Raw genomic sequence first — 11,296 nt, forward strand, 5'->3', positions numbered from 1 at the left:
AATCACAAGGTGCAGTACTTACTCGTCGACAGCGAAGTACTTTCGCCGCTTCAACGGCCCAAAGATGCTGTTGCCGCTCGGGGATCCTTTCCTCTTGCGGAGCTCCTTGAAGTCCATGCAAAGCCGGCCGAAGCACTGGACGTGGCGGCCAGCGCGAGGCGAGGCCGAGGAAGAGCTTGGAGGGGCAACTTCAGGGGTGCCCGACTGCGTTGAACAGTCGGGCGCCATCTCACCACGACCTCCCGAGGCTTCCGGGGCTTTGACCTCGGGAACCGCATGCTGTGTCGCCTCAGTAACCGACGTCCCAGGGGAGGGATCGCGAGCTCCCGAGGACGACGCCCCAGGATCACCACGCGGCATGTGCTCCTCAGCACTTGGGCCACCGGCCTCCGTCGGAGCTCGCCCTCCTGCACCCTCACTTGGGGCGAGCTCGGCACCGGCGGCAAGGATGGGGACCACGTCGACGGGGTTCTCACAGGGCCCCACCAGGCCGATCGGGCACATCCCCCACTCATCAAAGGAGGGCATGCTCTCGGCAAATTCGGCCTTATTCTCGCAGCGGTACAACAAACAGCTCTTCCTGGGCATGTCATCCGGCAAAGGGGCACCCGTCAGGACCATAAGCACCGTTTGCCGTGTCTTAAGAGGAGGCCCCTCCTCCTGAAACCTCATATGGTCCTGACTGCTGAGCAAGGCCCACATCGGGCGGGAATGGCGCTGAAGCGGAGCGACTCGGCGCTTGACGAACTCCTTCACCACCATAGGCGCAGTCACGCCGCGGTCCTTCAACCTCCTCATCCTGAGCCAGACGGGAATGAGACGGGGGCTCGCGAGCCTCTGGTGGCCCTAACTGGAGTTGGGAACAGCAGGCCCTGGCAGAGCATGGAGCAGAGGGCTGAGCACACCGGCGTCGACAAACACCCATCGTGTCCGAAACTCGCTCGTGGATGGAGGAAGCTCAAAGTCGATCCCCGTGCCCGCTATCGCGGCCACGGCCTGGAAGCTCACGCACCCCGAGCTCTGCCGAGGGTCAGCCAGATGCAATGAGAAGAAATGGCGGAAGAGGGCCACCGAAGGAGCGATGCCCACCATGGCTTCACACACAAAGGCGAAGACGGCGAGAAGAATCACAGATTGAGGGTCGAGATGCAGCATGTGGATCTGATAATGCTCGAGCACAGCGTTGAAGAAGGCGGAGAAGGGAGGAATCAGGCCAGCCCAGAGGGCATCTATGAAGATTGGGACCTCAGTGGCTGCCCGGGCAATGCGAGGGCGAGATGCGGGCCAAGTGTAACGCCCCAAGACCGACGTTTCAGAAGACTTCCATATTCTCGTGATCACCGTGTGTTCTTTCTGGTGCTTGCTCTTTTATTTTTGCATTGCATCATGTCATCATGCCTTCATGTCTTTAATCTTTGCATAAAAACTCAACTAAATAAATTGCATGGATCTTTGATCTATTTAAATCGAGGGAAGGGTGACTTCTCTTTATAACATATCCTCCTAATATTTATGGAGCTATTATAAATATTCCATTCGTTGGAGTTCACCATAACACACTTGCAAATATCCCAATGCCTTTGTTATCTTAATTCTTGGTCTCCAACCTCGCATTATATTTTTTCATCTATTCCGGAGCTCCACCAAAAATCCGAACATTTTTGGACCTTCCCAACCCTCACTTCCTTTAAATCATTTGAATTAAATTCAAATGCATTTGAATTTACATCTTCCAATCAGGCCGCCTCTATTTTTCCTGGAACAAGCATATTTTTGTGAGTCCGGGAAAATTACCCGCATGTGCAAATTCTTTCCCTAACCCCTACCTTTCTTTTTCTTCTCTCTAGTTCTTTTCTGCTAAAAGAAATTAGAGAGAGAGAGAAGAGAGAGACCCCAGCCGGCCCAGCTGGGCCTCCCAACAGCAGTTGGCCCAAGGCCCACCTAAGCCTAACCCTAGCTGCCAGGGACCGAGCCCATCCCTCCTCTCGCTCTCTCCCGATCCCCATCTCTCCCTCTCGCCCCTCCTTGCGCCGTCACGCACGCACGCACATCGCTAGCGCCAGGAGGAGCGCTCGCGCTCGATCCCCATGGCGCGCCTCCCCTGCCAGTGACGCCACCCTTCTTCCTCTTCTGCACCGGCGCCGTCCATCCCCGTCACCCCGCTGCATCGCCTGAAGTTGCCCTGCGCCGCACCTCCACCGGCCTCGGCCTTCCGCGGTTGCCTGCTGCTGGCCCCGCTGCCGAGCGTCGCCCCGCGCCGCAGCCGTCGTCATCTTCAAGCTCGTCGCGCCTCCGCCTCCGCGCCACTCGCCGGAGCCCCCGCAAGCCGTCCCCGTCGCCGAGTCCCTCGCCGCCCTTCTGCACCTCGTCTCCGACCCTGCCCGTCGGAGCCACGCCTCTCGGTGCCCGCAGCTGCGTCGCCGGTCTTCCTCCTCGATGCCGCCGCGCCAAGCCCCTCTCCATCGACCTCCGCGACCAGCGCCTCCACTACCTCCCCGTCGCTGCGCCGCCTCCTCTCGTCCCTGCCGCCTTCCGTTCCTCGTCACCGCGCCAGTAGCTGCCGCTGCCGTGGCCTCTCCAGCCTCCAGAAGCTCTGCTTCCCTTGCTCCACGCTAAGACCGACGCCGGCCCCACTTCGTCTTGCTGCTGTTCCGCCATCGACCTCCTGTTGCTGCAGGAGCCTTCCCATCGTGCACTGTGGCCGTTCTGTTTCTTCTCTCTCAAGGTCGAAAGGACACCAGTTACACGAGGCACGAAGAACCGCGACGATCCCGGAGACTGGATAGGTCAAGTACCAGGTCAACGAGGACCGCCAAGTTCATCTACGGAACGTGCACATCTACACCGCCAAGATCGGAACGACAATTACCTCGACGTTGCGTGTACCACTACCGTCGCCCCAAAGACCTCGGACCCGTCAAGTACCTCTTCGAAAACGAACGTGTGCCACTACTTCCACTACCGTCGCCGAAGACCCGCGTAACGGAACCGTCAAGTTCAACTACCTTCGTGTACCACTACTTCCCCTACGACACGTGAACAACTACTTCCACTACCGTCGAACCCGAGCCACTCCGAAAATGCACGCTTCGAAGGTATAACCGCCGAGACGACGCCCGTGAACGAATGTTTGTGATGTATGAGTTGCTAGTGTTCGAACCGTGTCCCAGTTGTCGCTTGCGCGTTCCTCGTTTGCCATGCCGCCGTTCCGTGGGAACCCGGTAACCGGGAGCACCCCACCATTCTCTTGCGTGTTTCACACATCCGCACAATTCTCCTTGTGCCGGTATCTCCGTGAGCTACCGGAACCGATATGTTGCCGTGGCACCATTTTCGGATTCGTTGCCGTGGCACCCTTTTTTCGTTCCACCACGGTAACAAATGCTTCATAACATGCTCGTGTCCACGTTTTATAAAATTGCATATACCTTGCATTGTCATCCGCATCATGATAACAACATTTAAATGTTTAAAATTGTGTTTGCATTTAAATTGCTAAATGACATGAGGATTTTCCGAAATTATTGTTTGTTGTTCCGGCCTCATTTAAACTTGCCTAAATAGATAGTTTATTATGCTTCACCTCTTGCCATGGTAATCAACATTTAATATGGTCGAGTACATAATGAGAGAGAACTAAATAATTATATGTGGTGTTTCGTCAATATGCAACTCGTTGCATATTGAGCTCCATTTAATTTGTAGTTTTGTTTGTTGCACTTTGCCATGCCATGCCTCATTAAACCGGACATGCATCATATTTGTTTTTGCATCATGCCATGTGTATGTGGTGGTTGTTTACTATGTTGTTTGTTTCTTTCCGGGTTGCTTCTCTCGTTAGCTTCGGTTTCTTTCCGGAGTTGTGAGGATTCGTTCGACTACGTCCGTTTGTCTTCTTCATGGACTCGTTCTTCTTCCTTGCGGGATCTCAGGCAAGATGACCACCCATCGAAATCACTTCTATCTTTGCTTTGCTAGTTGCTCGTTCTATTGCCATGCTGCGCTACCTACCACTTGCTATATCATGCCTCCCATACTGCCATGTCAGCCCCTAACCTTCTCACCCTTCCTAGCAAACCATTGTTTGGCTATGTTACCGCTTTTGCTCAGCCCCTCTTATAGCGTTGCTAGTTGCAGGAGAAGTTGAAGATTGCTCCATGTTGGATTCTATTTATGTTGGGATATCACAATATCTCTTATCTTATTTAATGCATCTATATACTTGGTAAAGGGTGGAAGGCTCGGCCTTATGCCTGGTGTTTTGTTCCACTCTTGCCGCCCTAGTTTCCGTCATACCGGTGTTATGTTCCTTGATTTTGCGTTCCTTACGCGGTTGGGTGATTTATGGGACCCCCTTGACAGTTCGCTTTGAATAAAACTCCTCCAGCAAGGCCCAACCTTGGTTTTACCATTTGCCTACCTAAGCCTTTTTTCCCTTGGGTTCTGCAGACTCAAGGGTCATCTTTATTTTAAACCCCCAGGCCAGTGCTCCTCTGAGTGTTGGTCCAACCTGTCAGTCGCCGGTGGCCACCAGGGGCAACTCTGGGCTGGCCTACCGGAAGCTTGGACAATCCGGTGTGCCTTGAGAACGAGATATGTGCAGCTCCTATCGGGATTTGTCGGCACATTCGGGCGGCTTTGCTGGTCTTGTTTTACCATTGTCGAAATGTCTTGTAACCGGGATTCCGAGACTGATCGGGTCTTTCCGGGAGAAGGTTTATCCTTCGTTGACCGTGAGAGCTTATAATGGGCTAAGTTGGGACACCCCTGCAGGGTATTATCTTTCGGAAGCCGTGCCCGCGGTTATGTGGCAGATGGGAATTTGTTAATGTCCGGTTGTAGAGAACTTGTCACTTGACTTAATTAAAATACATCAACCGCGTGTGTAGCCGTGATGGTCTCTTCTCGGCGGAGTCCGGGAAGTGAACACGGTTTCTGGGTTATGTTTGACGTAAGTAGGAGTTCAGGATCACTTCTTGATCATTGCTAGTTCACGTCCGTTCCTCTGCTTCTCTTCTCGCTCTTGTTTGCGTATGTTAGCCACCATATATGCTTAGTCGCTGCTGCAACCTCACCACCTACCCCATTCTTTCCTATAAGCTTAAATAGTCTTGATCTCGCGGGTGTGAGATTGCTGAGTCCTCGTGACTCACAGATACTTCCAAACAGTTGCAGGTGCCGATGAGACAAGTGCAGGTGGCGCAGCTGAGCTCAAGTGGGAGCTCGATGAAGATCTTGTTCATTACTATGTTTCTTTTCATGTTGATCAGTAGTGGTGCCCAGTTGGGACGATCGGGGATCTAGCAGTTCGGTTGTCTTCTTTTATTTTGGTTCCGTAGTCAGACCTATGTGTGAACTCTGATTGATGTATGACTTATTTATGTATTGTGTGAAGTGGCGATTGTAAGCCAACTCTTTATCCCTTTCTTGTTCATTACATGGGATTGTGTGAAGATGACCCTTCTTGCGACAAAACCACAATGCGGTTATGCCTCTAAGTCGTGCCTCGACACGTGGGAGATATAGCCGCATCGTGGGCGTTACACCAAGCCACCGTCTCTCCCCACTCGTTGAAACTGGAAGCAAGCATGGGGCGCACCTTGTCCATGGCCTCGTCGTTGAGTACCAAGGATCGACCGACCACAGGCTCGACGACCGGAGGCGCACTCGGCGAGGATAGGGGCTTCTTCCCCTTGTCTGCTTGTTTCGGCGCCATGGCGATGGAGCGGGCAGGAGGGAGGTCAGATTGGAGAGGAGAAGCAGAGTTTCGAATAAGCAGAGAGATTGGGGAAGCAAGGCGCAGGCGACGGAGGAATAACTGTGTAGGTTGCGGGGGCCGCGTAGCCAGGCGGATTCTAAGGGAGCATGGGGAAGCGGAGACGCCCACGTCCACTCAACTGCCATGCGTCAACCGAGGCCGCAGGCTTTTGGGGCCCGCGGCGCTCCGCGCTTGACCCTTGGCTTCGCCGCGAAGCCAAGCCCGAGCGTACCTTGGGCCCGGGGGCTACTGTCGACGTTCTGGGAATAGGGGTCCCCAGACTTGCCTGCCTGCGGCCCACAGCGTGGCTGTGCGAGCAGGCCCGTACGACCCATCTTCGTCAACAAGGCATTCAAGACCCTCACGAGGGGCCAAGCCTCGCGAGGCAGACGATGTAAGACCTCCTCAGGAGCGGCCTCTCCAGGCAGGCTCACGAGGAGCGGAGATATCAAGGCGGGGGGAAACCTCGCGAGGCTCTCGTGACGTGAGCCATGACAATCAGGATCAGACGGGCACCAGGCGGGCGCCAGCGCACGCAGCATCCTTGTTTCCTCTTTGGTGCCAAGGGGGGCAAGCGCCGGCGCGGAGTACCGAGGCATCAGGAAAAGGTTTCCATATCAGTGCAACGAGACCAAGACCAACAGGCCAGCAGGACAGAGGTCACCGTGGAGCCCAAGACGGCGTCATCACCAGAGCCTTTCGCAGGCGAAGACCGCTTTTGTTAGGATAGCTTGTACTAGCTGTCCCCTTTCAAATTGGCCGCCGTTGTTGGCTCCCTTCCCGCTCAATATTTGGGGAGAGGACCAGGGCCTATATAAGTAGAGATAGCCACCACCGTAGGAGACAACTCATCAAGAGGCATCTCACCCACACAAGTTCATTGAGCACAAGAACACCTCGACCTCCGGAGGCTGTTCTTCCCCTTGTACTATTCATCATCAGCCCAAGAGGCAATCCACCACCACCACACAGGAGTAGGGTATTACACCACAACGGTGGCCCGAACCAGTATAAATCGTGTGTCCCTTGTGTTGTGAGTTCGTCGAGTTTGTCTACAAGATCTTAGCAAGCTAGGGCATGGATCGGTAGGAGGGAATGAACTTCGCGCGCACCCCAGAGTTCGAACCTTGAGGGTTTTGCCGGAACCCCAGATCCGACAGCATGCATCTAGTGTATCAAGTTCATGGAAAAACGGAGTAATGCAATAAGAACGATGACATGATGTAGACAAGATCTATTTATGTAGAAATAGACCCCATCTTGTTATCCTTAATAGCAACGATACATACGTGTCGTTTCCCCTTCTGTCACTGGGATCAAGCACGGTAAGATCAAACCCATCACAAAGCACCTCTTCCCATTGCAAGATAAATCGATCAAGTTGGTCAAACAAAACCCAAATATCGGAGAAGAATACGAGGCTATAAGCAATCATGCATATAAGAGATCAAATAAGAGTCAAATAACTTTCATGGATGAAAACGTTGATCTGATCACAAACTCAAAGTTCATCGGATCCCAACAAACACACCGCAAAAAGAGTTACATCAAATAGATCTCCAAGAGACCATTGTATTGAGAATCAAATGAGAGACAGGAAGCCATCTAACTACTAACTACGAACCCGTAGGTCTACAATGAACTACTCACGCATCATCGGAGAGGCACCAATGGGCATGATGAACCCCTCCGTGATGGTGTCTAGATTGGATCATGTGTTTCTGGAACTTGCGGTGGCTGGAATTGATTTTCGTCGACTCCCCTAGGGTTTCTGGAATATTGGGGTATTTATAAAGCAAAGAGGCGGTGCGGGAGGCTAGCGAGGTGGGCACAACCCACCAGGGCGCGCTTGGGCCTCCAGGCGCGCCCTCGTGTCTTGTGCTCACCTCGGGCTCCCTCTTCGGTACTTCTTTGGCCCACTGGATGCCTTCTGGTCCAAAAAAAATCCACAAAAAGTTTCGCTGCGTTTGGACTCCGTTTGGTATTGATTTCCTGCGATGTAAAAAACATGCAGAAAACGACAACTGGCAATAGGCACTATGTCAATAGGTTAGTAACAAAAAATGATATAAAATGATTATAAAATGATTGTAAAACATCCAAGAATGATAATATAACAGCATGGAACAATCAAAAATTATAGATGCGTTGGAGACGTATCAGCATAGCCAAGCTTAATTCCTGCTCGTTCTCGAGTAGGTAAATGATAAAAATAGAATTTTCGATGTGGAATGCTGCCTAACATGTTCATCACATAATCTTTTCTTTGTAGCATGGACATTTGGACTTTTATATGGTTCAAAGCAATAGTCTAGTTTTGACATGAGGACTTTAATACTCAAGCATATCAACAAGCAACCATGTCTTCAAAAATCAACACTAAAGCAAGTTATCCCTAGCCCATTATGCTCAATCATTGATCCATTCATGAAACACACTCGCATATTAGCTACACCCAATGCTCAAGTACGATCATAGTGCCCCTTAGTTGGTGCTTTATAAGAGAAGATGGAGACTCAAATAAAAAATAAAAATTGCATAGTAAAAGAAAGGCCCTTCGCAGAGGGAAGTAGGGATTTGTAGAGGTGCCAGAGCTCAAAGCGAATAAGATAGATAAAAACATTTTGGGAGGCATGCTTTTCCTGTCAACGAAAACGATCGAGTAGTTCCCAAAACTTTCCATGCTAGATATATCATAGGCGGTTCCCAAACAGAAAATAAAGTTTATTCCTTTTTCCACCATACTTTCACTTTCCATGGCTAACCGTATCTACGGGTGCCTTCCATAACAACACTTTTCAAGGAATTTATTATTTGACAACATAAAGTAAATTCATTTTTTTTCATTTCGGGACTGGACATCCCTAATACCTTTGCCGTACTCTCGTAGGGATGAAAACGGCGCGGAAACAGACGGAACTGGGTGCTACCATATTTGTTTTCATATTTTTTTGCAGAAGCGGAAACGAATACAGAAACCCCAGAAACAAATACAAAAACAAATACTACCGGAAACAGACACGGAGCGAATACATAGCGGACACGGAAACAAAACGGTTCCTTGACCAAAACTTAAAATCCCCTTGAATCATAGAGAAATATAGAGAAAAAACAAAAAAATTATGGAATTGTTAACATGGCTACAAAATAATATGCTTGTGATAGCAACATAGGATAGTATTATAGTAGTACATGACAATTCCATATAGGGTCTAGTTGAGTATGTGTGTGGTAGTAAAAGTTGGTCCTCAAATGACCCATTCTGCTCATTCTACTCATTGTGTCATTGTGTGTTGTTTGGTAGTTAGGCTACAAAGTAGCCATAGGCCTATAGTAGAAACAGAAATTCCATATTTACGGAAACGGAAAGTTCCGTTTCCACGTCTATTCCACCGAAAAGCACCTTTCCATTTTTGTTTCCGTTTCTGCATAAAAAATACCATTTCCATTCTCGTTTTCACATTTCCTCTCCGTTTCCATTTTTCCTTCGGAAAAGCGGAAACTTTCCACTCCATTTTCATCCCTATACTCTCGTGCAATGACAAGTGAATAAACACTCATCGTGAGAATAACACATCTAGCATGGAAAAATATTAGCCACCCCCTACCGTTTCATGAGTGGTACGAGCACACAAAAGAGAAGTTTATTTTGAAAATTAGAGATGGCACATGCAAATTTGCTTAGAACGGCACAAAAATACTGCATATAGGTAGGTATAGTGGACTCATATGGCAAAACTGGTTTAAATGATTTTGGACGCACAAGTAGTGATCATACTCAGTGCAAAATGAAGGCTAGCAAAAGATTGAGAAGCGACCAACCAAGAAAGGAAAATCTCATAAGCGAGCATTGAACATAATTAACACCGAATAATGCACCGCAAAGTAGTGTTGGGGATCGTTGCAGAAATTAAATTTTTTCTATGCATCACCAAGATCAATCTATGGGGTTTATTAGCAACGAGAGGGGAGGAGTGCATCTACATAACCTTGTAGATCGTGAGCGGAAGCGTTCAAGAGAACGGGGTTGATGGAGTCGTACTCGTCGTGATCCAAATCACCGATGATCCTAGCGCCAAACGGACGGCACCTCCGCGTTCAACACACATACGGAGCGGAGACGTCTCCTCCTTCTTGATCCAGCAAGGGGGAAGGAGAAGTTGATGGAGATCCAGCAGCACGACGGCGTGGTGGTGGAAGCAGCGGGATTCCAGCAGGGCTTCGCTAAGCGCTACTGGAGGAGGAAGAGGTGTCACGGGAGGGAGAGGGAGGCGCCAGGGCTTAGGGTGCGGCTTCCCTCCCTCCCCTCCACTATATATAAGGGCTAGGGGGGGGGCGCATGCCCCCTTGGAGATCCCATCTAGAGGGGGGGGGCCCTCGGGGGGCAACGGCCCCCTTAGGGTGTCCAACCAGGGGGGCGCATGCCCCCTCGGGGGGGGGGGGGGCAACGGCCCCCTAGGGTTTCCAACCCTAGGCGCCTTGGGCCCTTGGGTGGGGCGCACCAGCCCACCAGGGGCTGGTTCCCACGCCACTTCAGCCCATGGGGCCCTCTGGGATAGGTGGCCCCACCCGGTGGACCCCCGGGACCCTTCCGGTGGTCCCGGTACAATACCGGTGACCCCCGAAACTCTCCCGGTGGCCGAAACTGGACTTCCTATATATAAATCTTTACCTTCAGACCATTCCGGAACTCCTCGTGACATCCGGGATCTCATCCGAGACTCTGAACAACTTTCGGTTAACCGCATACTAATATCTCTACAACTCTAGCGTCACCGAACCTTAAGTGTGTAGACCCTACGGGTTCGGGAATCATGCAGACATGACCGAGACACCTCTCTAGCCAATAACCAACAGCGGGATCTGGATACTCATGTTGGCTCCCACACGTTCCACGATGATCTCATCGGATGAACCACGATGTCGAGGATTCAAGCAATCCCATAGACAATCCCCTTTGTCAATCGGTACATTACTTGCCCGAGATTCGATCGTCGGTATCCCAATACCTCGTTCAATCTCGTTACCAGCAAGTCACTTTACTCGTTCCGTAATGCATGATCTCGTGACTAACTACTTAGTCACATTGAGCTCATTATGATGATGCATTACCGAGTGGGCCCAGAGATATCTCTCCGTCATACGGAGTGACAAATCCCAGTCTCGATCCGTGCCAACCCAACAGACATTTTCGGAGATACCTGTAGTGCACCTTTATAGCCACCCAGTTACGTTGTGACGTTTGGTACACCCAAAGCATTCCTACGGTATCCAGGAGTTGCACGATCTCATGGTCTAAGGAAATGAGACTTGACATTAGAAGAGCTTTAGCAAACGAACTACACGATCTAGTGCTATGCTTAGGATTGGGTCTTGTCCATCACATCATTCTCCTAATGATGTGATCCCGTTACAATGACATCCAATGTCCATGGTCAGGAAACCGTAACCATCTATTGATCAACGAGCTAGTCAACTAGAGGCTCACTAGGGACATGTTATGTTCTATGTGTTCACACATGTATTACGATTTCCGGA

The 11,296-nt window shown here is 50.6% G+C and overlaps 1 long non-coding RNA gene across 1 annotated transcript; it reads left to right on the plus strand.

Moving 5' to 3' along the window:
• Window positions 1–2,027: 2,027 nt before the first annotated feature.
• LOC141042484 (uncharacterized) lies at window positions 2,028–5,437 on the plus strand. The gene is made up of 3 exons (XR_012205505.1): window positions 2,028–3,095; window positions 3,842–3,932; window positions 5,170–5,437. It is a non-coding gene; the product is annotated as an uncharacterized lncRNA (long non-coding RNA).
• The last annotated feature ends 5,859 nt before the right edge of the window (window positions 5,438–11,296 follow it).

This window comes from Aegilops tauschii, chromosome 3 (assembly GCF_002575655.3).
Source record: "Aegilops tauschii subsp. strangulata cultivar AL8/78 chromosome 3, Aet v6.0, whole genome shotgun sequence".
In the NCBI taxonomy this organism is placed as follows: domain Eukaryota; kingdom Viridiplantae; phylum Streptophyta; class Magnoliopsida; order Poales; family Poaceae; genus Aegilops; species Aegilops tauschii.